Below are 27,941 nucleotides of genomic sequence, written 5' to 3' on the forward strand. Positions count from 1 at the left end.
CCTTTCAAACAAGTTCTATTTCTTTATAGCTTATCATTGAATCACCTATTAAAAATATTACAAGTGATTTTATAGTTTAGTCAGTGCTATCATTGGGACGTGACCTTCAGTGATCTCGGTGCAGGCTGGCTTGGCTCCTGATTGAAACATGCCAACAACAGCTATGTGCCTCACTGACCTACTAAAGGTACCCTTTTAGATAAAAAGTTGAAAACATGGAAGAGTGCCTTGACCATTGCCAAACAAGATGGCAGCTGGGATTTGCAGGACAATTTGCAGTGATTTCCATGGGCAACCAGGAAGCTAAAGAGGCTGGAACAAGGAGGTGTCTTTACTTTCCCCACCAGCATTGCAATATTGAAGGAATTTCCACAAGTTAAAAAACTGGTTCTAGGTGACTTTCTCAATTAAGCCCCCAATATTAGAAAAGAGCAGATGTGATTTATAAGTGTTAGATGCACATTTCTAAATGATGATATGGGTTTATGTCTGTCTTATTTTTCATAAAACTTACAATCAGATATCTGACCCTGGGCTTCTTTAAATGAGCATAACAAAGTTGTTTGAAGACAAATGATGTTATATTTATATAAGTATACATTTATCAGTCTTCTACAAGTTTTAAACTCCTCAAACACTTTTCATAGTACCAGGAATGATTATATTTATCCTTGAATCAGCCATAGAGGACATTTGTCCCTGCTAAGCCCGACCATAGGGTGAGGATCCCACTCATAGGTGGTATGAAAAGGCAGTGTTGAGGCTATCCAATGTGCTTGTGATCACCTCATAAAGATAGGATTCCAGGAAAAATGGCAGTTCCCGTTGATCTTTTGTGATGTGCCCAGGGATCCTGCAAGGGAAGAGTAGCTGCCCCTTAATCTTCCTGAGGTACATTACATCCCTGGATGATTCCTCTACAAAGTTGCCTCAGGGTGAGCACTGTCGATCTTAGCACAACTTTTAAAATTCTGTCTGTCACATGTGTGCACACATACTTTTGTTTTAACACAGTCTTACACAGCTGGTGTCCCCAAGTCACATCCACCCAGCACAGGGGCTAAACTGGAATGGTCGCCTGCATCGACTGCTGTGCATTGTACACAGAACAGGCATTGAGCACCAGATCCCCAATACTTGGACCTTTGCATTGAATATGCCATTCTTCCCAACTCCTCCTCCTCCTCCTCCTCCTCCTCCTCCTCCTCCTTCAACATTTTTTTTTAGAGGCTGGTCTTGGATTTCTGGGCTCAAGTGATCCTCCCATCTCAGCCTTCAGGGTAGCTGGGGCTACAAGGCTTGCATCTCCACACACAGTCTTCCTTTTTGGTAGACTTCCCTGTAGTGGCTTCACTGGCCTCAGTTAGGGTCAGTTTTATGCATAAGATTTATTTTTATATCCTTTACTTTCAAACAGGTTAGCGTTTGAATCCCTTTCTTCTATAGGCCAGGGTACCTTTGCCTCTGTCTAAATTATAGGTTAATTACAGATATGTGGCTGGGCATTGTGGCTCACGCCTGTAATCCCAGCACTTTGGGAGGCCGAGACGGGCGGATCACGAGGTGGGAGTTTGAGACCAGCCTAGCCAACATGGTGAAACCCTGTCTCTACTAAAGATACACAAAAAAATTATTAGCCAGGCATGGTGGCGCATGCCTGTAATCCCAGCTACTGGAGGCTGAGGCAAGAGAATCACTTGAACCGGGAGGCAGAGGTTGCAGTGAGCGAAGATCAGCCATTGCACTCTAGCCTGGGTGACAGGGCGAGACTCCGTCTCAAAAAAAAAAAAAAAAAAAAAAAAAGATATGTAAATTTAGATCACTAGATTTCTCAATATTTTTGCTTTCCTCAATAGAATATCTTAATGCCTAAAGAAAGACTTTTATTTATTTGGCTGTCAAATACAATTATGTTTTTGAATTTCAACTTTAATAATGGGTGGTCAAAAAACCATAATTTTCTTCTTAGATTTAGTTACAGATCACTAATATAGTCAGTTTTCTTATTTGTAAAATAGGGAGCTTGAATGAAATAGCATCCTCATTTTCTTTTTATGGCAGCAGAAACTTTTATTTTATTTCTAGGATGAAATTTTAAATTGTATCTTAATAAGAAATTACATTTAATAGGGAAGTTATTTTCACTAACAAGAAAAGTTGACTTTAAATTATGAATGCTATTTATAGACATATTCAACTCAACATCTAATTTAATTATTTTGTTTTAGTTGCAAATATGTTTTCTTTTTTTTTTCTTAAGACTTCTTTTTTTTTTTTTTTTTTTTTTTTTTTTTTTTTTTTTAATTGAGACAGGGTCTTGCTCTGTCACCCAGGCTGGAGTTCAGTGGCATGATCTTGGCTCACTGCAACCTCCGCATCCTGGATTCAAGAAATTCTTGTGCTTCAACTGCCCAGGTAGCTGGAATTACAGGCGTGTGCCACCATGCCCCGTTAATTTTTATATTTTTAGTAGACCAAGTTTTACCAGGCTGAAACCCCTGAGCTGAAATGATCTGCCCACCTTGCCCTCCTAAAGTGCTGGGGTTACAGGCATGAGCCACTGTGCCTAGCCACAAATATTTTCTAACTTTTTAAAGTCTATATTCAGTGGACACAAAGAGAGGTCTGTTTGTGTGCTTGCTTGCTGCTTGCTTGTTGGTTTTTAATTTCTTCGATTGTAATCTCAGGATATGCATCTTTAACAGAGAAAACAGGGAAAGCTCCATTCTTAAATGTTCCTCAAAATAAGTGCAAAGGATGATCCAAGTTATATCTTCAGTGGTCTTCAGTATGCCATCATTTGAATGTGTAATGTTCTCAATAGAATTTTAAGATATTTAAAATTATACCTAAAATTGTACAGCAAGGTGACTATAGTTAATGATGCCATATTGTATTTTTGAAAAATGTAAACAGAGAGGTTGCTGTATACTCTCACCACAAAAATGATAACTATATGAGGTAGTATAATTTATTAATTAGCTAGAATTAGCTATTCCATAATGCATTATACTTCAAAACATGTTGTAAATGATCAAAACATACAATGTTACCTGTCAATTTTTTAAAAATCTAAAAATCATTAAAAATAACAGAATTGAATTTTGATTACATTTTTCTGAGGTTTCTTAAGTTCATCTACCAAATCTGGGGTTACTCAAAACCAAACTGACTCAATAACCTCTATTAGCACTGTAATTCCAATCACAATTTGAAATTTCTGTGCTATTGTTGTATCACAGGTAATCCAGTTTATTCCAGATCCTTATTTCAGCATATCTATGTAGATATTGATAAAGTTTAAAGGAAAAAAGCGAATCCTGGAGGCACAATTTGCCTGAGACAGATTTTTTTCTTAAAGATTGTGGTATTTTGTTTGTTCAAATTACAGCAGCATAAGTTGCTTGTGTAGGGTATTTGTTCATTCAAGTAACGTATTTGTAGAATTTCTACACTAGCTATTGTCATTGGCTATGATCAATGATAGCTCTGTTCTGCCTACTATGGAAACACAATAAATGAACAAGCTTCTCTACCTCATTTTTAAAGAAAATTTTTACATTTTTATATGGACTTGGTAATATTACCTTAACATACAAGAGTAGAAAATTCATTAGTGATTTAGAAAAAGTGATTATATACATTCAGTCTGGGTAAATAAAAAGTATGTATCATTACTGCCCAGTTTCATCTCTCTAAATTGTTGCACTAATCACTTCTAATTATGGCACTGTAATTTTAAAGAACAACATTTTTGTTAATGTATGTCATTTTAGAGAATATTTTGTATATTTTCTTAAAGTCTAAGTTATCTTAAATCATGAATATATAAATATTTGAGTTAATTTTATAATGAAATAGTTTCCATTAAGCAAATCAAACAAATCAAGAACTGTAACATATTCATTGTGATTTTTATTGACTATCAAAAGCTACAACATTTTGGTTGATTTCCCTGGATTTTTGTGTGTTTTGAAGATATGAATCTCCTAAAGACTAGAAAGTTGCTTAAGTCTAGTGTAATGCTGCTTAATAGAATGGATATATCTTTAACTTATTGTCCCAAATAGTATTTGTTGATTGAAACCAGACAAACAAATGAGTTAAACCATGTATGGATCGTTAGAAATTTACGACATTGTTCTAAGAAGAATATTCTTTGTTTGCTAAATTATATACTATATGATTATTCAGTTCTATATTTAAAACTACACATAGTTTAAGATTTCTATTGATTTTCTCCTATGTAATCATGATGTTGGCACCTTTAGTAAGTTTACTCTTTGAAAACATAACCTTGTGTAACATGCTGAAATGCATTTTCTTTTTTAAGGAAAAAATGAGGAAATATCAACAGACTGAAAATATGTTTTCAGAGGCATAGAATCTTCAGGAAAATACTGGAGTTCCTGAGATCTCAAGGTTAGCAGTTTATACATTATTATTCTCATGCTTTTACAGATTTGGGATATAATCTGTGCATCTGTTTCAAGTTTCTAATGTGCAATTGGATAATAAGGAAAAAATGATCTTACTTAAATCTGACTTAAAGTACATGTTTTAAACAAAGTCTCATTAAGATTTTAAAAAATCCATTTATATCAGACATACAGTATTTAGTTTCATTAGGCACAATAAAAAGTTGTCTTAATGGAGAACTACTGGTTATTACAATTTGCTTCTTTTTTTTTTTTTTTTTTGAGACGGAGTCTCACTGTGTTGCCCAGGCTGGAGTGCAGTGGCGTGATCTCGACTCACTGCAAGCTCTGCCTCCTGGGTTCACATTATGCCATTCTCCTGCCTCAGCCTGCCAAGTAGCTGGGACTACAGGCGTACACTAGTACGCCCAGCCAATTTTTTTTGTAGTTTTAGTAGAGACAGGGTTTCACCATGCTAGCCAGGATGGTCTTGATCTCCTGACCTCGTGATCCGCCTGCCTCGGCCTCCCAAATATAATTTGCTTCTTTTTAAAGGGTAGCACTATTAGCATAAAAATATTTGACATTTCTATAAATTTTTCTTCCTGATTGTTAAATATAAACCTATTTAGTGAATTTTTCATTTCTTTTGTATCTTTGGCTGCAATATGCACACATATACACACAGTTTAGAAGGATAGCTAATCAGCAATCTTTCTGAAATTCCTTGAGTTCCATTCCGTGACTTTCTTTAACTACAGCCAAATAAATAATGCTATCACTGGAAAGTGTGGCTTCAATAAAATGACAATTAATGTGAAGGAACAGGAGGATCTTGGGAATATTTTCTAAGTTGTTTAGGATGATATAACTGGAAAAGAAGAAAAAGTCTACCCATTATTAAGCAGCTTATTATAATAACAAATTAATGTACAATATTCATTTATAAGTTATAAAGGTAGGCTAAAATGGTTTAGTCCAATTAGATAGCTTGAAAAAGTAGATGATTTTTGATGTGCTCATATTGTGGGACCCAGTATCAAATATTCATAATTTTAAATTTAAAAAATGTGATCTTTTATTTTACTTGTCTTGGTCAGGCATGTCTTCAGTATCTCTATCTATTTCTCATTCTTCCAAGGGTTTATTCATTTATTTAGGACTTACCATATGCAAAGCAATGGGTTAAACACTTTGGTTCTTTCTAAATGAATAAGATATGGTCCCTGTTCTCAAAAATTTCCCAACCAATGTCTTACCCAGAAATTAGTTTTACTATTAACTCAAGCAATATATAATTAAAAAGACAAGCCAGATTTTATAAGGGCATGTAATTAATTCTAAAGCTAAATGGAAATTATTTGGAGATTAATTGTATTTTCACATTATAGCTTCTATTAGCCTAGAATGCTGACAGCTTATACCAATGCAAATTTTGCTCCATTACAACCCACACTCAATGGATTTTTTTTTTTATTAAAGTAGCTCTTGAAGTACAACACAAGTAAGAAATATGAAATTCTAGGAAAGAAAAGTCTCTTGACACAACTGCAAATTTAATGTTATGGAATATAGTTGTGTAATCACCTATGAAAAGAGCAAAGGTGGCCTTGCCTCCATTTTTTTAAAATTCAAGTACATTGGATTTCTTTACTAAGCTCACCAGAGAATTAAATCATTTCCCCAATGACCTGGAAAGACTCGTAGGTTTGAAAGGGATTGAATTCTGTAAATCCGTAAGAGATCATTTGCAAATAGTAGCTAGGTGAGTACAGGGATTTGAAATGGGTGGGAGTGCAGACTCATCTTGAAATGAAGTTGCACAGCACTGTACTTCTCAATAAAACCTTTTTAAAAGGATAGTGTCTTAAGAAGTTAATGCAAGTAAAGTAATTTAAAATAGTAAACTTCTTTTTTGAAAAACCAGTGAAGAGATCCATTGCCTCATTATGCCATTAGAGAAGGAGCCAAATTGATTTATGTAACAACCATCATCATTCAACAAATATTTGTCAAGTGCCTACTATGTGCATAGGGGTATACGGCAGATTGCTGGGGAGTGACAGCAGTGAATAAAATAAACTATTCTTGCCTGACTGGATATTACATTCTAGTGGATGGAAATAGGTGATAAAAAACAAAATTAATTATGCGTTATGTTTGATGGTTATAAGTACCATGGAGAAAAAAGAAAAAAGAAAGGGAATATAGAGTATAAGCAGAGGTAGAATTTTTAAATAAACCTCATGACTTTGCACTACGTAATTTACACAAAAGAGATAGATGCCACTTTTGTTCACATAGTACCAACTAAAAACAAGGATGATGAAATACAACACCTGATGGTAAGTTTTCTAAATCATTATTAAGATATATGTTGTAAATGCATGTAAAATAAGTTTCAATTTCATCAGAAAGAAAAAATATTATTTTTTAGAAATGATGCTACACTTACTACAAATATATGAAATGAGATAATATTAAAGAACATAGGTCTATCTATGTACATTTTTATTAAAAAATATATAGAGTTGGAAATTAAATCAATTTTGTGCAATCATTAACAAATGTGTGATCATTAACAAATGAACAAATGGGTGATTAGGGTTTTTTTATGGTAATCTGATTGGAATATTTTCATTCAATGTTTGGTTCTGAGAACAGGAGTCTGGAAATATTGAAGGCCCAAATACTCCTGCCTGTTTTCTTGGAAACCATCTATAGTTTAGAACTCATCATATAAAGTGGTGTCATCTTAAAAGTCATTCAGTCTTGACTTTACTGGTTGGAGTTGAGAGGTTTAGCTGATTTTGTATGCTGAAAAAGTAGTTATTTTGTTTTTATTGAGTTTAAGTCAATGTGAAGTAAATATCTGGCCGTGCGAATAAACAAAACAAAATTTGGATTAAGAGATTTCAAAATCTATTAAGTAATGTGATTTTTTTCCGTCTTCCAAAAGTCAGGCATTGTAAACAGTATATCATCTAAAGGACATGTGTCCAGTATTAGATTATTAAAAGAAACACAAAGTAAAGCTCATGACTGTTTAGAGGCTCTCTCTCTCTCTGTCTCTCTCTCTCTGTCTCTCTCTCTCTCTCTCTCTATATATATATATATATATATATATTTTTTTTTTTTTTTTTTTTCTTTGAGATAAGATCTCCATCTGTTACCCAGGCTGGAGAATAGTAGCAGGATCTCGGCTCACTGCAACCTCAACCTCCTGGGCTCAAGTGATTGTTCTGAGCCTCCCAAGTAGCTGAGACTATAGGCATGCACTACCATACCGGGGTAATTTTTCAAAAAGCTTTCTTTGTAGAGACAAGGTCTTACTTGTAACTCAGGCTAGGAGAGGCTCTTTCTTAATTAAATCAAATTAGAGAGTAGAGAGTGTTTATTACATACCGTATTGTGGAAAGAATTAATGGTCAGCTCTGTAAGGTTAACCACAAAGAGACAGCTTGTGAGCTTGTGTTGTCTGTTATGGGAAAGCCGAAAAAAAAAAAAGAAAAGAAAAGAAAAGACAACTAGAGATGCAGAGGGCTGGTTGAAGGTTATGGGGGAAACAAAGACTTCTCATGCAGTATTTCTCTGTTAGGGATAGATTCTTTCCAAACCAATATTGACCTTTGTTGTACTCATCTGGAAACTTCAATGGAAAGAACTAGAAACTCTGGTTGAGGATAACTGAAACTTGACTTTTCAAAAGCAAATAGAAAACAGCATATGCTTTCTTTACATTCCCTTGCTTTCATCCACCCTTCATTTGCTTTACAAAATTGCTAACCCAGGAATCATTTGCAACTCTGTACCACAAATCCAGTTCCCTAGGAATTTTTCCAAATAATGATTCTTCCATTCTCTCACAAACCAACACCCACATGAATTTCACATTACCTGGTATGCCCATGCTCTAGGTGGCTCTTTCTTCTCTGACCCTGTCTTCAAGTTCTCCAAGTAATTTTCTAGCATTCTTATTCTTCCATCATTCAGGCAAATAATTTAATCCAGTGTTTTCCAACTTTAGCACTATTGAGATTTGGATCCAGGTAATTCATTATTGTGGGAGGGGAGAGCGCTGTCCTTTGCATTGTAGGGCGTTTAGCAGCATTTCTGGTACTAGATGCCATTGGCACTTCGTCTTTAGTTATGACAAACAAAAATGTCTTCAGGCATTGACCAATGTCCCCTCAGAGCAAAATTAGCCCAGATTGAGAAGCGTTGAGCCAGCCCTAGCTTCTACAATCTCAGTAAACTTCCATCCACTCTGCTACATCAACCACAAAACCTCCTGAGCACCTCCAGCATCTTATTCTCAATTAAAACAGCTCAACAAGGCCAGGCATGGTGGCTCATGCCTGTAATCCCAGCACTTTGGGAGGTGGAGGTGGGTGAATCGCTTGAGTCCAGGAGTTTGAGACCAGCCTGGGCAACATGGCAAAGCCCTATCTTTACAAAAAATACAAAAAATTAGCTGGGCATAGTGGTGCGTGTCTGTAGTCCCAGCGATTCAAGTGACTGAGGCATGAGAATCACTTGAACCTGGATGGTGGAGGTTGTGGTGAGCTGAGATCATGCCACTGCACTCCAGCCCTCCAGCCCTCCAGCCTGGGGGACAGAGTGAGACCTTGTCTCAAAAAAAGAAAGAAAGAAAGAAACAAACAAAAAACAGCTTAACAGATACACTTTAAATATCAGTTTCCCTTGCTAAAGTAAAACTCACCTCTATTTGATCGTCTGTATGTTTTCATTTTCCTTTTATTTGCTTATACTTGGCCTTGTATCTAAAACATGTTTTACAAAATAATAAGACAATATAAAATAAGAAGAAATAAGGTATAAACAGGTGAAGTGAAAGGAAAAGAGTTTATTACATATGTAACCTGACTTCACCCCTAATCACTGGGGTGATTACATTGAGACTGAGCTAGCCCTTCAGTAGCATTCACCAATGTAATCAGCGGGGTGAGGTTAGGTTACAAATGTAATAAACTATTTTCCTTTCACTTCTTTTGCTTAGAATAAAATTAGACTTTTAGTGCCTTTAATCTTTCCATGTTCTGCTAGCTGTGCTTGGAAGTTTGCTTGGAAAATAGCAGCTTTCCTCCCACAGCTCTCTAGCCACTCCCTTCTTAAACAGTACCTGCAACCATGAACCCGAGCTATAGTGAATCCTTTCATGTATTCACATTCATGAGTGCTACAGGAGCAATTATACCACTCTGCAGATTTATGGTGTTCTAATCGGAGGTAGCCCCTCGATAGCATTAACTAATCCTTTCATTCTGACTGTGGTCGGCCACTATTTCAAAAGTTCATTACCCCACTCAAGCCACACAATCTCTCCCCTTCACTGTTAGTGCACCTGCTATTTTAACAAGAAAATTGAGGTCATTGTGTGGAAACTACTTGTGAATCTTTGCAATCCCCTCCAGCATCGAACGAACTAGGTCTATAAACACTTTTTCTTTCCTCTAATCTCTAAGAAGGCTCAGGAGTCCTTCCTGCTATTCAAGGCAAAGCCTATGTTTGATTTTACTTCCCATCACTGAGGCTGAGACCTTTTGCCATTAATTATTTCTTTTTTGTCCTTTATCTCCAACTTTTTCTTCCTTGCTGGCCCTTTTCCTTCAGCCATTCATGTTCTTTACACTCCTATCCAAAAAGGCAAATTGACAAACAAAAACAAACCACCTCTTTCTTCACTACCATCCAATTTCTGTCCTCTTCAACTCATTCAAGCTCTCCAAGCAGTAGTCTACATTCATTATCTCCAGTTTCTAAGATTCAGTCACTTCTCAGCACAGTGCGATCTGATTTCTAACCCCATTTAACAGAGCATGCTCTCTCTAAAGGCACAGATGACCCACAGCCCTTATCTTGACTGACTCTCTCAGGGGTATTTGACACCGTTAACTACATTTTTCTTATTTCAATCCCTAGGCTGTTGTTGCACCGCTCCCTCTTGGTTTCCCTCACATCTTGTGGATCTTTTTGTTAAGGTCCCTCTCACTGGCTCTTCTATCTCTATTCTTCCATCCAGAAAGTCATGAACCACAAACTCAAACCCCAATAGGTGGCTATAGGTAATACAAATGAGTGAAGTTGTCTAACTGAAAACAGTAAACACCATAGAGGTCAAACAACATGCCCACAAAAGTTCTTGATATTTTACTCCTATTCAAATGACAGTCCTCCCTAGAGATCCATCTTCAATCTACTGCTCTTTAGTCCTTCTTGCTCTTCTTAATCAAGCAAAGCCATTATTATGACTTTGTTAATGACATAGAGGTCAATGCCTCCAACCCTCTTCTTCAGCTAAGCTACAGAATTACAAGTTATGCTACATGTCTACGGGGTATCAATGCCTAATAAGGACACACACAAAAGCAAACATCAGAGCAGTAAAATAGAATAAAGAGAAAACCAGACACTATATACATGCAGTCAGAAAATACACTGCTAAAATAATCATAAGTCAATGAAGAAACCCTCCAAGAAAATTCTATTAACAAACCCAGGTACACATAATTAGCGTCTGATAAAAGAAACAATTCAAATGGGGGAGGAGGGAAGGGCTATGGCTTATTGAATAGATGGTACTAGAACAATTCTTTAACTACTTGGGGAAAAATAAGGTGTGACCTGTGCATTACGGAATATTAAAGTAAATTTAAATAAAGATTTAAAATAATATTTTAAAATATTATTGAACATTGAATAAATTCAATAGCTTATAGGTATTTATGTGACTTTGGCCTAGAAAAGTATTTAAGCAATGCAAGAAAGCCAAGTCATTTATTCGTTTTTAAACTTTTAAACAGTAAAATTCACACTTCTTGGTGTACAGTTTTGTGAGTTTTGACAGTTATACAGAGTCATGTAACTTTCACAACAATCAAAGTACAGAACAGATCCATTACTGTTCCCTGCATTTCCCCTGGTCAACTTATCCTTACCTTCATCCCTGGCAACTAATCTGCTCTAGGTCACTACAGTTTTGCCTCTTCTAGAATGTCTTATCAGTGGAACACAGATAATGTAATCTTTACCATCTGGCCTCTTTCATAATGCATTGAGATTCATTCATGCTCTTGCATGTATCCATACATTTTTCCTTAGTATTGTTAAGTAGTATTTATTTGTGTGAATGTACCATGGTTTGTTTATTCATCCATCCACTTAAAGATGTTTAGGTTGTTTAGTTTTTGGTGGTCTGGATATACTGTAAATATCCACATAGAAATTGGTGTGAGAACTGAAGTTTTTATTTATCATGGGCAAATACCCTAGTGGGATTGTGTATCACATGATAAGTGTATGTTTAGCTTTCTCAGACTGCAAAATTGTTTCCCAGAATGACAAATCATCCTAAATTTCCATCAGCAATGCGTGAGTATTCCCGTTGCTCCATGCCTTCACCAACACTTGGTATTATCAGTTTTTGTTTACTTATTTTAACTAATCTAATTATTACTCTGGTTTTAATTTGCGTATTCTTAATGAGTAATAACATTGAGCATGTTTTCTTCTGCTTTTTCACCATCTGTTTGTTTTCTTTTGTGAAGTGTTAGTTCATATATTTTGCCCAAGTTATACTAAGTTGTTTTCTATTTTTGAGTTTTGAGAGTTCTTTATAAATATTCTGCTTAAAATTCCTGTAGGAAATACGTGATTTGCAAACATTTTCTCTCTGTCTGTGGCATGCTTTTTCGTTTTCATGACCACGTCCTTTTAGAGTTTTAAATTTGATGAAGTCATGATATCAGTTTTTTCCTCCTGTGGATTATGATTTTGATGTTATATGTTTCTTTTTCTTCTTCTTCTTCTTTTTCTTTTTGGAGACAGAGTCTTGCTGTGTCATCCAGGCTGTAGTGCAGTGGTGTGATCTCGGCTCACTGCAAACTCTGCCTCCTGGGTTGAGCGATTCTCCTGCCTCAGCCTCCCAAGAAGGTGGGACTACAGGCATGTGACACCACGCCTGGCTAATTTTTGTATTTTTAGTAGAGATGCGGTTTCATCATCTCGGCCAGGCTGGTCTTGAACTCCTGATCTCAAGGGGCTCAACCACCTCAGCCTCCCAAAGTGCTGGGAATACAGGCATGAGCCACCACCCCCAGCCTGATGTTATATCTAAGAGGTCTTTGCTTAACCCAAGTTCACAATGATTTTCAACTATGTTTTCTTCTAAATTTATTATAATTTTATGTTTTGTATTTAATCATATGATTTATTTGGAGTTAAATTTGCATATTGTGAAAGATTGAAGTTCACTATTTTACTTATGTACTTACAGACATCCAATTTTTTTTTGTTTGTTTTTATTATACTTTAAGTTCTAGGGTACATGGGCATAACGTGCAGGTTTGTTACATATGTACACTTGTGCCATGTTGGTGTGCTGCACCCATCAACTCGTCAGCACCCATCAACTAGTCATGTACATCAGGTATAACTCCCAATGCCATCCCTCCCCCCTCCCTGCTCCCCATAATAGGCCCTGGTGTGTGATGTTCCCCTTCCAGAGTCCAAGTGATCTCATTGTTCAATTCCCTCCTATGAGTGAGAACATGCAGTGTTTGGTTTTCTGTTCTTGCGATAGTTTGCTGAGAATGCTGGTTTCCAGCTGCATCCATGTCCCTACAAAGGACATGAACTCATCCTTTTTTATGGCAGCACAGTATTCTATGGTGTATATGTGCCACATTTTCTTAATCCAGTCTGTCACAGATGGACATTTGGGTTGATTCCAAGTCTTTGCTATTGTGAATAGTGCTGCAATAAACATACATGTGCATGTGTCTTTATAGCAGCATGACTTATAATCCTTTGGGTATATACCCAGTAATGGGATGGCTGGGTCACCTAGTATTTCTAGTTCTAGATCATTGAGGAATCGCCATACTGTTTTCCACAATGGTTGAACCAGTTTACAATCCCACCAACAGTGTAAAAGTGTTCCTATTTCTCCACATCCTCTCCAGCATCTGTTGTTTCCTGACTTTTTAATGATTGCCATTCTAACTGGTGTGAGATGGTATCTCATTGTGGTTTTGATTTGCATTTCTCTGATGGCCAGTGATGATGCGCATTTTTTCATGTATCTGTTGGCTGTATGAATGTCTTCTTTTGAGAAATGTCTGTTCATATCCTTTGCCCACTTTTTGATGGGGTTGTTTGTTTTTTTCTCCTAAATTTGTTTGAGTTCTTTGTAGGTTCTAGATATTAGCCCTTTGTCAGATGAGTAGATTGCAAAACTTTTCTTCCATTCTGTAGGTTGCCTGTTCACTCTGATGGTAGTTTCTTTTGCTGTGCAGAAGCTCTTTAGTTTAATTAGATCCCATTTGTCAATTTTGGCTTTTGTTGCCGTTGCTTTTGGTGTTTTGGACATGAAGTCCTTGCCCATGCCTATGTCCTGAATGGTATTACCTAGGTTTTCTTCTAGGGTTTTTATGGTTTTAGGTCTAACATTTAAGTCTCTAATCCATCTTGAATTAATTTTCGTATAAGGAGTAAGGAAAGGATCCAGTTTCAGCTTTCTACTTATGGCTAGCCAATTTTCCCAGCACCATTTATTAAATAGGGAATCCTTTCCCCATTTCTTGTTTTTCTCAGGTTTGTCAAAGATCAGATGGCTGTAGATGTGTGGTATTATTTCGGAGGCCTCTGATCTGTTCCATTGGTCTATGTCTCTGTTTTGGTACCAGTACCATGCTGTTTTGGTTACTGTAGCCTTGTAGTATAGTTTGAAGTCAGGTAGCATGATGCCTCCAGCTTTGTTCTTTTGACTTAGGATTGTCTTGCCAATGCGGGGTCTTTTTTGGTTCCATATGAACTTTCAAGCAGTTTTTTCCAATTCTGTGAAGAAAGTCGTTGGTAGCTTGATGGGAATGGCATTGAATCTATAAATTACCTTGGGCAGTATGGCCATTTTCACAATATTGATTCTTCCTATCCATGAGCATGGTATGTTCTTCCATTTGTTTGTGTCCTCTTTTATTTCACTGAGCAGTGGTTTGTAGTTCGCCTTGAAGAGGTCCTTTACATCCCTCGTAAGTTGGATTCCTACGTATTTTATTCTCTTTGAAGCAATTGTGAATGGAAGTTCATTCATGATTTGGCTCTCTGTTTGTCTGTTACTGATGTATAAGAATGCTTGTGATTTTTGTACATTAATTTTGTATCCTGAGACTTTGCTGAAGTTGCATATCAGCTTAAGGAGATTCTGGGCTGAGATGATGGGGTTTTCTAAATATACAGTCATGTCATCTGCAAACACGGACAATTTGACTTCTTCTTTTCCTAACTGAATACCCTTGATTTCTTTCTCTTGCCTGATTGCCCTAGCCAGAACTTCCAACACTATGTTGAATAGGAGTGGTGAGAGAGGGCATCCCTGTCTTGTGCCAGTTTTCAAAGGGAATTTTTCCAGTTTTTGCCCATTCAGTATGATATTGGCTGTGGGTTTGTCATAAATAGCTCTTATTATTTTGAGATACATTCCATCAGTACCGAATTTATTGAGAGCTTTTAGCATGAAGGGCTGTTGAATTTTGTCAAAGGCCTTTTCTGCATCTATTGAGATAGTCATGTGGTTTCTGTCTTTGGTTCTGTTTATATGCTGGATTACGTTTATTGATTTGCGTATGTTGAACCAGCCTTGCATCCCAGGGATGAAGCCCACTTGATCGTGGTGGATGAGCCTTTTGATGTGCTGCTGGATTTGGTTTGCCAGTATTTTATTGAGGATTTTTGCATTGATGTTCATCAGGGATATTGGTCTAAAATTCTCTTTTTTTGTTGTGTCTCTGCCAGGCTTTGGTATCAGGATGATGTTGGCCTCATAAAATGAGTTAGGAAGGATTCCCTCTTTTTCTATTGTTTGGAATAGTTTCAGAAAGAATGGTACCAGCTCCTCCTTGAACCTCCGGTAGAATTTGGCTGTGAATCTATCTGGTCCTGGACTTTTTTTGGTTGGTAGGCTATTAATTATTGCCTCAATTTCAGAGCCTGCTATTGGTCTATTCAGGGATTCGACTTCTTCCTGGTTTAGTCTTGGGAGAGTGTAAGTGTCCAGGAAATTATCCATTTCTTCTAGGTTTTCTAGTTTATTTGCGTAGAGGTGTTTATACTATTCTCTGATGGTAGTTTGTATTTCTGTGGGGTCAGTGGTGATATCCCCTTTATCATTTTTTTGCATCTATTTGATTCTTCTCTCTTTTCTTCTTTATTAGTCTTGCTAGTGGTCTATCAATTTTGTTGATGTTTTCAAAAACCCAGCTCCTGGATTCATTGATTTTTTGGAGGGTTTTTTGTGTCTCTATCTCCTTTGGTTCTGCTCTGATCTTAGTTATTTCTTGCCTTCTGCTAGCTTTTGAATGTGTTTGCTCTTGCTTCTCTAGTTCTTTTCATTGTGATGTTAGCGTGTCAATTTTAGATCTTTCCTGCTTTCTCTTGTGAGCATTTAGTGCTATAAATTTCCCTCTACACACTACTTTAAATGTGTCCCAGAGATTCTGGTATGTTGTATCTTTGTTCTCATTGGTTTCAAAGAACATCTTTATTTCTGCCTTCATTTCGTTATGTACCCAGTAGTCATTGAGGAGTAGGTTGTTCAGTTTCCAGGTAGTTGAGCAGTTTTGATTGATTTTCTTAGTCCTGAGTTCTAGTTTGATTGCATTGTGGTCTGAGAGACAGCTTGTTAAAATTTCCGTTCTTTTACATTTGCTGAGGAGTGCTTCATTTCCAACTATGTGGCCAATTTTGGAATAAGTACGATGTGGTGCTGAGAAGAATGTATATTCTGTTGATTTGGGGTGGAGAGTTCTGTAGATGTTTATGAGGCCCGCTTGGTGCAGGGTTGAGTTCAATTCCTGGATGTCCTTGTTAACTTTCTGTCTCGTTGATCTGTCTAATGTTGACAGTGGGGTGTTGAAGTCTCCCATTATTATTGTATGGGAGTCTAAGTCTCTGTAAGTCTCTAAGGACTTGCTTTATGAATCTGGGTGCTCCTGTATTGGGTGCATATATATTTAGGATAGTTAGCTCTTCCTGTTGAATTGATCCCTTTACCATTAGGTAATGGCCTTCTTTGTCTCTTTTGATCTCTGATGGTTTAAAGTCTGTTTTATCAGAGACTAGGATTGCAACCCCTGCTTTTTTTTTTGTTCTCCATTTGCTTGGTAGATCTTCCTCCATCCCTTTATTTAGAGCCTATGTGTGTCTCTGCATGTGAGATGGGTCTCCTGAATACAGCAAACTGATGGGTCTTGACTCTTTATCCAATTTGTCAGTCTGTGTCTTTTAATTGGACCATTTATTCCATTTACATTTAAGGTTAATATTGTTATGTGTGAACTTGATCCTGTCATTGTGATAATAGCTGGTTATTTTGCTTGTTAGTTGATGCAGTTTCTTCCTAGCATCGATGGACTTTACAATTTGGCATGTTTTTGCAATGGCTGATACTGCTGATACTGGTTGTTCCTTTCCATGTTTAGTGCTTCCTTCAGGATCTCTGTACAGCAGGCCTGGTTGCTTGTCTGTAAAGGATTTTATTTCTCCTTCACTGATGAAACTTAGTTTGGTTGGATATGAAATTCTGGGTTGAAAATTCTTTTCTTTAAGAATGTTGAATATTGGCCCCCATGCTCTTCTGGCTTGGAGAGTTTCTTCCGAGAGATCTCCTGTTAGTCTGATGGGCTTCCCTTTGTGGGTAACCCGACCTTTCTCTCTGGGTGCCCTTAACATTTTTTCCTTCATTTCAACTTTGGTGAATCTGACAATTATGTGTCTTGGAGTTGCTCTTCTCGAGGAGTGTCTTTGTGGCGTTCTTTGTATTTCTTGAATTTGAATGTTGGCCTGCCTTACTAGGTTGGGGAAGTTCTCCTGGATGATATCTTGACGAGTGTTTTCCAACTTGGTTCCATTTTCCCCCTCACTTTCAGGCACACCTATCAGACGTAGATTTGGTCTTTTCACATAATCTCATATTTCTTGGAGGCTTTGTTCATTTCTTTTTCCTTTTTTTCTCTAGACTTCTCTTCTCGCTTCATTTCATTCATTTGATCTTCGATCATTGATACTCTTTCTTCCAGCTGATCAAGTCAGTTACTGAAGCTTGTGCGTTTGTCACGTGTTTTTATTTCTGTCAGTTCGTTTATGGCCTTCTCTGCATTGATTATTCTAGTTATCCATTCTTCCATTCTTTTTTCAAGATTTTTAGTTTCTTTGCTCTGGGTACGTAGTTCCTCCTTTAGCTTTGAGAAGTTTGATCGACTGAAGCCTTCTTGTCTCAACTCGTCAAAGTCATTCTCCATCCAGCTTTGATCCATTGCTGGCAATGAGCTGTGTTCCTTCGGAGGGGGAGATGTGCTCTGATTTTTTGAATTTCCGGCTTTTCTGCCTTTCTTTTTCCCCATCTTTGTGGTTTTATCTGCCTTTGGTCTTTGATGATGGTGACATACTGATGGGGTTTTGGTGTGGGTGTCCTTTCTGTTTGTTAGTTTTCCTTCTAACAGTCAGGACCCTCAGCTGTAGGTCTGTTGGAGATTGCTTGAGGTCGACTCCAGACACTGTTTGCCTGGGTATCAGCAGCAGAGGCTGCAGAAGATAGCATATTGCTGAACAGCAAGTGCTGCTGTCTGATTCTTGCTCTGGAAGCTTTGTCTTAGGGGTGTACCCTGCCATGTGAGGTGTAAGGTGTACGGTCTGCACCCATCTTCTCTGTCACTCACGCTGGGAGCCGGAGGCTGGAGCTGTTCCTATTTGGCCATCTTGCTGATCCAATTGTTTAATCACTTTTTAATAAAAGACTGTTTTTTATCCACTAAATTAACTTTTCATTTTTGTCGGAAAATCAATCACATTTGTGCAGGTATATTTCTGGTCTCTCTATTGTGTCCGATTGATGTATGTATTTGTATGTTTTCTATTATCACACTGTCTTTATTACAGTAGCTTTACAGTAAGTCTTGAAATCAGGTAGTGTGAGTCCTCTTCTTTTACAAAATTACTTTGGTATTCTAATTCCTTTGTATTACACTGTGAATTTTAGAGTCAGCTTGTTGATATCTACAAAAAAGCCTGCTGAGATTTTGATTGGAAAATTCATTTATGCACATTGGAAAATCCTCTGAATTCTATTTTCAAAATAAAACACTTGAAAAAATGTTTACTGCATATATGATACAAATGGCCAATATTAGTAAAATATGGAGTATTATTAGATATCATTAAAAATAAATATGAATCTCATTAGGATAATTGGCAAAGGCTTGTGAGAGCATTTCACAAAAAAGTCCTGATGACCTCTAAACTTAAAAATTAAAAGACTCAACATAATTAGGAATCCAAAACTTTTGCTTTATAATGGTCATCTGCAAATATAAAGCTTTGGGAAACAATATAGAATATTGACAGAGCATCACTGTTAAGGCCTTATTGAACTTTGAGTATATCCCACTGTCCAATTATCTGTGAGGATTTAGGCAAACTGCTGAAACTTTACTGATGTTCAGGTACTTCATCAACAAAGTGGACATAGAGTCTGGCACATTGTAAACACTCAATGTAGGCTATCATAAATACATTCAACACTGATGAGGATGTGGAGAAATGGACCATATCATACTACAGAGATGGGCCAAGAATTTGGTTCAACTTTTCTAGGTGACTATTTGTCATTGTGTATCATAAAATCTTAAAAGTCTGCATACTCTCTGACTTAGGAATTCCAAATATAAAAAAAAATTAATGCAATAATTATGAACACAAAGCAATGTGTACAAATGTGTTTATTGAGTAATAAAATGGGAAACATTTGCATGTCCAAAAATGAGGAAGTCATTAAATAAATTATTAAATATCTATGCAAAGTAAACCTTCTGAGGTATTAAATAAAGGTGTTTTCACAGCATATTTTATTATTAGGGAGCTACCTGAAATATACATATAAGTGAAAAATAAGTTTATGAAAATAGTATTTAAAGTATGATGCTATTTGTACTTTTTTTTTTTTTTAGACAGAGGCTCCCTCTGTTGCCCAGGCTGGAGTGCAGTGGCATGATCTCAGCTCACTGCAAGCTCCACATCCCAGGTTCATGCCATTCTCCTGCCTCAGCTTCCCGAGTAGCTGGGACTACAGGTGCCCACCACTATGTCCAGCTAATTTTTTGTATTTTCAGTAGAGATGGGGTTTCACCATGTTAGCCAGGATGGTCTCGATCTCCTGACCTCATGATCTGTCCTCCTCGGCCTCCCAAAGTGCTGGGGTTACAGGCGTGAGCCACTGTGCCCAGGCACTATTTGTACTCTTAAATGTTGTATGTGCATGTAAGAAAGGATGATTATGTATGTACACACACATAAATGTCACACACACGTGCATAAATTAAAAGCGGTATGTCTGTATGGTTGGATACAGATTAGATTTATTGCCTTCTTGGTATTTTTCAGTAGGCTCCAAATTTCCTGAAAACACATCTAATTATTATTTTTAAATACATGTAAAGTATAGAATATGAAGGGATGGACAATCATAAACAACATAAAGAGATAAATGGCCAACTACTTAAAGTATGTTTATTTCATAGATGACAGCAGAATTTGAGTAGCCTTATTATTTAAGGACATCCACAAATTAATGAGAAGATCAACAAGACCCCAGTAGAAAAATGGGCTAAAAGAAATGATAGGGCAATAGAAAGAGAGAGAGAGAGAGAGAGAGATATTAGAGAAAGAGCGAGAAAGGAGAGGGAGAGGAGGAAGAGCTAATAAACTATTTATACTAAACAATAGTCAAAGAAATGGAAATAAAATGATATAATATTATGTCTATCAAATTAGCAAAGTTATTTTGTTACATATTTGTTTCACCATCATATACTGTTGATAGAAATGTTAAGTCCTTTGCCTATCTTTTAATCAGGTTTTTTGTTTTTTAGCTATTGAGGTTTTTGAGTTCCTTATATATTTTGAATATTAACTCCCTATCAGATGTTTTGATTGCAAATATTTTCTCCTAATTTGCAGATTGTTTCTTCATCCTATTAATTGCTTCCTTTGCTGTGCAAAACTTGTTAGTTTGATATAATTTCCTTTGTCTACTTTTGCTTTTATTGCTTGATCTTTTAGAATGAAATCCAAAAAATCATTGCCCAGACCAGTGTCATGTAGTGTTTTCCTATGCTTTCTTCTAGTACAGTTACTGTTTCAGGTCTTAGGTTTAAGTCTTTAATCCATTTTGAGTTGACTTTTGTAACTAATATGAGATAAAAGGATAAAGGTTGTTTCATGTTTCTGCGTGTGGATATCCAGTTTTCTCAACACTCTTTATTGAAGAGACTGTCTATTCCCCATTGTGTGCTCTTGGCAGCTTTGTGAAATATTAATTGATCATAGATTTTTAAATTCATTTCTCGTTTCTCTATTTTATTCCATTGGTCAATTTTTTCCATTTTTATATTAGTATCATACTGTTTTTACTATTATTTCTTTGTAATATACTTTGAAGTCAGGTAGTGATGGCAGCAGCGGGTCATCTGTAGTGGCCGCTGCTATCATGCCAGCTGCAGCAGGGAGGTGCAGCTGGGCCCACATGCTCCATGGGTCCTGCAGGAGCTGGGGACAAATGCAAACCCCATTCCTTCCAAGTTGGGGCAGGAGCTCCCCGGGTGCCACTGCAGCTACTCAAGCCATAGCTGTGGACCCAGCCATCCCAGTGCTCTTGGGGCGAGTCTCCTGGATGCAGCTGCAGCCGCCCAAACCACGGCTGTGGGCCCAAGCATCCCTGCACTCTTGGGGGCCTGGGAAGGCCTCCCCGCCCTCACAGGCTCAGAAGTGCCTGCTCCCACTGCTTGGCTTCTCCCTGCTGTCTCTGCCCACTCCAATCTTGGAGCAAAGTCGGGGCGAGCTCAGATGCTGTCCAGCCCATCCAGGTGTGTACATGCTTGGGCGGAGTTGACACACCAGTCCTCTGCTGCCTCGGTTCTCTCCAGACTTTGGGCACTGACAAGCAGAGGAGGGAAACTGATGAGGTGTTGAGGGCAGCTTGGTGCTGTCCTGCAGGTGTCCATTAGCACCTACAGCACTATGACACCCCAAGGATCCTGTCAGCAGTAGTGTGATGTCTCCAGCTTTGTTTTGTTTTGTTTTGTTTTTGTTGTTCAGGATTGTCTTGGCTATTTGTTTTTTGGGTGTGTGTGGTTCCTTATGAATTTTGGAATTTTTTTTCCTATTTCTGTGAAAAGTGACAGCAGCAGGAGGTAGACAGGTTCCTGGGCAGAAGAGAGTGGATCTCCAGTGAAGCCCCACCTTTAGGCCAGGGAGGCCTGAAGGCTGGGGGACAGGCTGCCATTCCCATGGACCAGAGTGTCTTTTCTGTGCCACCCTATGACCTCCCATGGACCAATCGGTATGCACTTCCCCTACTCTGAGGCCCATAAAGCCGAGGTCTCAACCAGAGCTGAGCAGATGACAGAATGATCTGCCTGTAGAGAGAAGCAACCCACTCCAGGGCCTACTATCTGCTGAGAGCTGAACACTAGATGCAATGACTTGTCTGGCAGAGAGGAGCTATCCACTCCAGGGCCTCTTCTGAGCTATTCTGTCACTCAGTAAAACTCCTTTTTGCCCTGTTCATGTTCCACTTGTATATGCATCACATTCTTCCCGGACACAGGACAAGAACTTAGGACCCACAGAATGGCGGGTCTAGAAGATCTGTAACACAAACAGGGATAAAACATCCCCCTTCTTCACCATGTTGCAGGCAAAGAGAAGCAGAGAAGAACTGCAGCCCTTCAGGAAGGCTAGACCTGGGAGCTCACAGAGCCAGGACTGTGACTCCCTCTGGGGCTCTGCGGTTCCTGGAATCTCCAAGCTTCTGAGCACCATCACATTCCCAGTACCAGTTGGGGAAGCTGCTTACAGTGTGCCTGGTCCAGCTATAGCTTTGCAGAGAGCTGGTGCCTATGCTGGCACCTGGAGCTGCTCCCCAATTGCAGCAGCCAGTGTCTGACTGCACAGTGGCTGGACCCCATGCTCGCTCACACACCCCTCACTGTTCCACCCTTGACTCATCCTTGGCAGATGTGGGATCCAGGTTGGCAGCATGAGCCGAGTGCAGCCTGCCAGGTTGAGTGGATGGAATGAGCTCAATGGGCTTAAACAAAAATCAGGCAAAGGCACTACTGGCCACAGAGGTTTCTGTCCAGAAAAGTGACACCCCAAGGATCCTGTTAACAGTAGTGTGATGTCTCCAGCTTTGTTTTCTTTTGTTGTTGTTGTTCAGGATTGTCTTGGCTATTTGGTTTTTGGGTGTGTGTGGTTCCTTATGAATTTTGGAATTTTTTTTCCTATTTCTGTGAAAAGTACATTAGAATTTTTATTCCAATACAAAGGATTGCATTAAATCTGTAGATCTCTTTGGGCAGTATGGAAATTTTTAACAATATTTATTCTTCCAATCTATACTGTTCTAGAAAAGTTGAACATAAGGTATCTTCTCATTTGCTTGTGTCTTCAATTTCTTTCCTCAATGTATTATAGTTTTCAGCGCACAGATCTTTTATCTCCTTGGTTAATTTATTCTTAACTGTTTTTGGCACTATTATAATTGAGATTATTTTCTTGATTTGTTTTTTGAATAGTCTGTAAGAATGCTTGATTTTTGAGTGTTGATCTTTTATCCTATAACTTTACTGTATTTGTTTACCAGGTTTAGTAGTTTTTTGGTGGAGGCTTTAGAGTTTTCTGCATCATCAGCAAACAGCAACCATTTCACTACTTCCTTTCCTATTTGGATGCCTTTTATTTCTTGTCTTGCCTAACTGTTCTGGCAAAAACCATCATATTATTTGAATAAAGTGGCATCGGTGAAAATCCTTGTTTTGTTTCTGATCTTAGAGAACAAGTTTGCAACTTTTTACCATTAAATATGATGTTAGCTGTGGGCTTTTTATATATGGCCTGTACTGTGTTGTGTACATTGTACATGTATTATGTATATGGTGTACATTCCTTCCATTCCTAATTCATTGAGTTTTTATCCTAAATAGACATTTCTTAAGGAAGACAGAAAAATGGCCAACAAGCATATGAAAAAGTGTTCTACATTATTAATCATTTTAAAAGTGCAAAAAAAAGAATGCAAACTAAAATCACAATGAGATATTACCTCACACCAGTCAGAATGGCTAATATCAAAAAAATAAAAGATAACAAGTGTTGGCGAGGTTAAGAAGATGTAACACTTTTACACTGTTGGTGTGGATATAAATTAGTGCAGTGATTATGAAGAACTGTATGGAGGTTTCCCAAAACATTAAATCTTTTTCTGCCACTGTGCCATGTTCACCCTCTCAGTTAGAAGTCACCGGTCATCTAAATTAGAAACTACAAAATAGCTGAGATTATTCCCTCTTACTTACCAGTCACTTACAGAAAATCACTACCAAATTCTACTGGTTTCTTTCCTCATGTTACTACTCATCCCCTCCTGGGAGCTGCGTCTTTACTGCCACCACATTAATTCTGTTATTCTTTGTCTCTCAGCTAGATATAGATATAGGCTACCATGAGTTTCCCTGGTAATATTCGCATATCTTCAAATCCATTCCCAATACAGCTGCCTAGAGGCTAATCCAAAACAAATATCTAGGCCGGGCGCGGTGGCTCAAGCCTGTAATCCCAGCACTTTGGGAGGCCGAGATGGGCGGATCACGAGGTCAGGAGATCGAGACCTTCCTGGCTAACACAGTGAAACCCCGTCTCTACTAAAAATAATACAAAAAACTAGCCGGGCGAGGTGGCGGGCACCTGTAGTCCCAGCTACTCGGGAGGCTGAGGCAGGAGAATGGCGTGAACCCGGGAGACGGAGCTTGCAGTGAGCCCAGAACGCGTCACTGCACTCCAGCCTGGGCGACGGAGCGAGACTCCGTCTCAAAAAAAAAAAAAAAAAAAAAAAAATCTGATCATGAACTTCACTCACCCTCTTAAATTTCTTCAAAGATTTTCCATACCTTGATAAGATCGAAGCTACTTTTTAAAATTACCTGCCTTCCCCATTCTTCTTCAACATCAGTGCTCCATCTCTGATTCTACATCTCATTAGTCCAGAACATTTCCTTTATAATCACCCTCTTGTCTTCGCACCATTTTGCTTTTACATAAATTGCTTGTACTGGTTAGAATGTTCTTCTATTCATTCTCTTCCTCCATTTTTGTGTTACTAGCTCCTGTTTATACTTAAAGGCTTGGCTCTAGGGTCTCCTTCTCCAGACAGTCTTTTCTGAGCTCTTTCCATGTTTAGCACTGTCTGTTTACTGTTAATCACATAAATGACAATTTTATTGAAATTATCTATGTACATGCTATCCTTGCCTCTATACCAGTGAACTCCAAAGCAGAATGCATGTCACTGATGGAATGAGCCAGAAGATCTTTGGAGGTAAATTTTAAAATATCAATATTTATCTTTATGTTGTATTATCACCTCTAACTTCTATGTTTATGCATAATGCAAGTTATATAATATGCTTCTTGATACGGTTTGGCTCTGTGTCCCCACCTAAATCTCATCTTGAAGCTCCCATAATTCCCATGTGTTATGGGAGGGACCCAGGGGGAGATAATTGAATCATGGGTGTCGGTCTTTCCTGTGATCATCTCATGATAGTGAATAAGTCTCACTAGATCTGATGGTTTTAAAAATGAGAGTTTTCCTGCACAAGTTCTCTGTTTGCCTACCACCACCCATGTAAGATGTGACTTGCCCCTCTTTGCCTTCCACCAAGATTGTGAGGTTTCCCCAGCCATGTAAAACTATAAGTCCATTGAACCTCTTTCTTTTGTAAATTGCCTAGTCCTCAGGTATGTCTTTATCAGCAGTGTGATTTAAAAGTGTAAAACTGATGATTATAGTAAATTGGTACCAGTAGAGTGCAGTACTGCTGAAAAGATACCCACAAATATGGAAGGAACTTTGGAACTGGGTAACAGGCAGGCGTTGGAACAGTTTGGAGGGCTCAGAAGAAGACAGGAAAATGTGGGAAAGTTTGGAACTTCATGGAGACTTGTTGAATGGCTTTGACTAAAATGCTGATAATTGTGTGGATAATGAAATCCAGGCTGAGTAGGTTCCAGATGGACATGAGGAATTTGTTGGGAACTAGAGCAAAGGTGGTTCTTGTTATGTTTTAGCAAAGCAGCTGGCATCATTTTGCCCCTGCCCTAGAGATTTGTGGAACTTTGAACTTGAGAGAGATGATTTAGGGTATCTGGCAGAAGAAATTTCTAAACAGCAAAGCATTCAAGAGGTGACGTGGGTACTGTTAAAGGCATTCAGCTTTGAAAGGGAATCAGAGCATAAAAGTTTGGAAAATTTGCAGACTGACAATGCGATAGAAAATAAAATCCCATTTTCTGAGGAGAAATTCAAGCCAGCTGCAGAAATTTGCATAAGTAATGAGAAGACAAATGTTAATCACCAAGGCAGTGGGAAAAATGTCTCCAAGGCATGTCAGCGACCTTCATGGCAGCCCTCCCATCACAGGCCCAGAAACCTAGGGGAAAAAGTGGTTTCGTAGGCTGGTCCCAGGGTCCCCGTGCTGTGTGCAGCCTAGGGACTTGGTGCCCTGTGTCCCAGCCACTCCAGCCATGCCTGAAAGGGGCCAACATAGAGCTTAGACCATGCCTTCAGAGGGTTCAAGCCACAAGCCGTGGCAGCTTCCATATGATGTTGAGCCTGCCGGTGCACAGAAGTCAAGAATTGAGGTTTGGGAACCTCTGCCTAGATTTCAGAAGATGTATGGAGATGCCTGGAGGTCCAGGCAGAAGTTTGCTGCAGCGGTGGAACTCTCATGGAGAACCTTTGCTAGGGCAGTGTTGCAGGGAAATGTGGGGTCAGTGCCCCCAACAGAGTCCCTGCTGGGGCCCCACCTAGTGGAATTGTGAGACGATGACTACCATCCTCCAGACCCGCAGAATGGTAGATCCACTGACAGCTTGCACCATGCGCCTGGAAAAGCCACAGACACCCAACACCAGCCCATGAAAGTAGCCAGGAGAGAGGCCATACCCTGCAAAGTCACAGGGACAGAGCTGCCCAAGATCATGGAAACTCACCCGTTTCATCACCGTGACCTGGATGTGAGACATGGAGTCAAAAGAGATCATTTTAGAACTTTAAAATTTGCCCCACTGGATTTCAGACTGGGCCTGAATGGGCCCTGTAGCCCCTTTGTTTTGGCCAATGTCTCCCATGTGGAATGGCTGTATTCACCCAATGCCTGTACCCACATTGTATCTAGGAAGTAATTAATGTGCTTTTGATTTTACAGGCTCCTAGGCAGAAGGGACTTACCTTGTCTCAAATGAGTCTTTGGACTGTGGACTTTTGAGTTAATTCTGAAATGAGTTCCGACTTTGGGGGAACTGTTGGGAAGACATAATTGGTTTTGAATTGTCAGGACATGAGATTTGGGAGGGGCCGGGGTGCAATGATATGGTTTGGCTGTGTCCCCACCCAAATCTCATATTGAATTCCCAGAGGGACCCTGTGGGAGGTAATTGCATCATAGCAGCAGGTCTTTCTTGTGCTGTTGTTATGATAGTGAATAAGTCTCATGAGATCTGGTGGTTTTAAAAACAGGAGTTTCCCTGCCCAAGCACTCATTCCCTCTTGCTACCACCAGGTAAGAAGTGCCTTTTGCCTTCTGCCTTGACTGTGAGGCCTCCCCAACCACGTGGAATTGTGTGTCCATTAAACCTATTTTTCTTCCCAGTCTCAGGTATGTCTTTATTGGCAGCATGAAAATGAACTAATTCACTTGTATACTAATACATGATGTTATGTATAAATACATATACACACATGCATAGTAGTGCATGCAGAAACTTTTTTTTTCAGCCTAGAGTGGATATGTGATTTAAAATTTAAAATGCTGGAAGATCATTGCTCTGAAGTGTTTCAAGGGCAAGAAATATGCCTTATTTATTCAGAACATATAGCATAGTGTTGGGCACACAGGGACTTTGTTGAATTTAACCAAAATTAAAATTTTAGCAAACTCCTATTCCTGTCTATAAAGGTATTTGTGAAGTGTTTAAATATTTGGATTAGGAGAGAAAATTTCTTGCCTACTAAACTTGATGTGTATGAGAGTTCCGAGAGAGAACTGAGAAAGAAATGGAAAGTAATAGAGAAGAAAATTAATGCTAAGAAAACTTTCATGATTGCAAATGTTTTTAAAAATCATGAGGAATGCAGTTTTAACAGATGTATCTCTGTAGTTTGCAAAATGTAGCTAAAATGCAACATTGTCATAGACTAGAAGATCTATGAAGATTTATAAAAGGGAGTAGTTATTTTTAAAGCAAATGAAATTTTGAACGTAAAGTATGTTGAACGTAAAGTATGTTTGGTAGCCTCAATTCTCCAAGCTCAGAACTACAAGAGTCCTTATAAAATTTGCTTTATAAGGAGCTGCCCCAATTTATATAGTATTTATATATATCTTGAGA

At 38.4% G+C, this 27,941-nt stretch overlaps 1 protein-coding gene across 1 annotated transcript in view; it reads left to right on the forward strand.

Moving 5' to 3' along the window:
• Positions 1-27,941, forward strand: part of CSRNP3 (cysteine and serine rich nuclear protein 3) — a 210,625-nt gene that overhangs the window by 36,282 nt on the left and 146,402 nt on the right. The window contains exon 3 of the mRNA XM_015110246.2: positions 4,334-4,422. The gene's annotated coding sequence lies outside the window, so the exon portion shown is untranslated. The remainder of the gene's footprint in view (positions 1-4,333; positions 4,423-27,941) is intronic.

The sequence above is a fragment of the Macaca mulatta genome, chromosome 12 (genome assembly GCF_049350105.2).
Source record: "Macaca mulatta isolate MMU2019108-1 chromosome 12, T2T-MMU8v2.0, whole genome shotgun sequence".
In the NCBI taxonomy this organism is placed as follows: Eukaryota; Metazoa; Chordata; class Mammalia; order Primates; family Cercopithecidae; genus Macaca; species Macaca mulatta.